The following is a 955-nucleotide window of genomic DNA, read 5'->3' on the forward strand; positions in this document are numbered from 1 at the left end:
GGCCTCCTACAGACAATGCACTTTGATTTATTGCGTTATCTGTAATAGCACCCGAGATATCACCACATATATATTGGATATTTCCCTGGCCCAAAGTGTCCGGCCCCCTCGAGACGGTGCTTTCCTCGGCCCCTGGTGGTCCGAGGTCGTTCCCGCTGCACAGCTTCAGGCGCGAGGGCCTCCTGCAGATAACTCACTTTGGTTTATTGCGCTATCTCTAATAGCACCCGAGATATCACCAGATATATATTGGATTTTTCCCTGACTCTGAGTATCCGGCCCCATGAGACGGTGGTTTTCTCGGCCCCTGGTGGTACGAGGTCGTTCCCGCTGCACAGATTCATGCGCCAGGGCCTCCTGCAGATAATTCACTTTGGTTTATTGCGCTATCTCTAATAGCGCCCGAGATATCAACAGATATATATTGGATTTTTCCCTGACCCTGAGTGTCCGGCCCCATGAGACTGCGGTTTTCTCGGCCCCTGGTGGTCCGAGGTCGTTCCCGCTGCACAGATTCATGCGCCAGGGCCTCCTACAGACAATGCACTTTGATTTATTGCGCTATCTGTAATAGCACCCGAGATATCACCAGATCTATATTGAATTTTAACCTGACCATGAGTATCCGGCCCCATGAGACTGTGGTTTTTTCGGCCCCTGGTGGTCCGAGGTCGTTCCCGCTGCACACATTCATGCGCCAGGGCCTCCTGCAGATAATTCACTTTGGTTTACTGCGCTATCTCTAATAGCACCCGAGATATCATCAGATATATATTGGATTTTCCCCTGACCCTGAGTGTCCGGCCCCATGAGACTGTGGTTTTCTCGGCCCCTGGTGGTCCGAGGTCGTTGCCGCTGCACAGATTCATCCGCCAGGGCCTCCTACAGACAATGCCCTTTGATTTATTGCGCTATCTGTAATAGCACCCGAGATATCACCAGATATATATTGGAT

This window comes from Nomia melanderi, unplaced genomic scaffold (assembly GCF_051020985.1).
Source record: "Nomia melanderi isolate GNS246 unplaced genomic scaffold, iyNomMela1 scaffold0014, whole genome shotgun sequence".
NCBI classification, from domain to species: Eukaryota; Metazoa; Arthropoda; class Insecta; order Hymenoptera; family Halictidae; genus Nomia; species Nomia melanderi.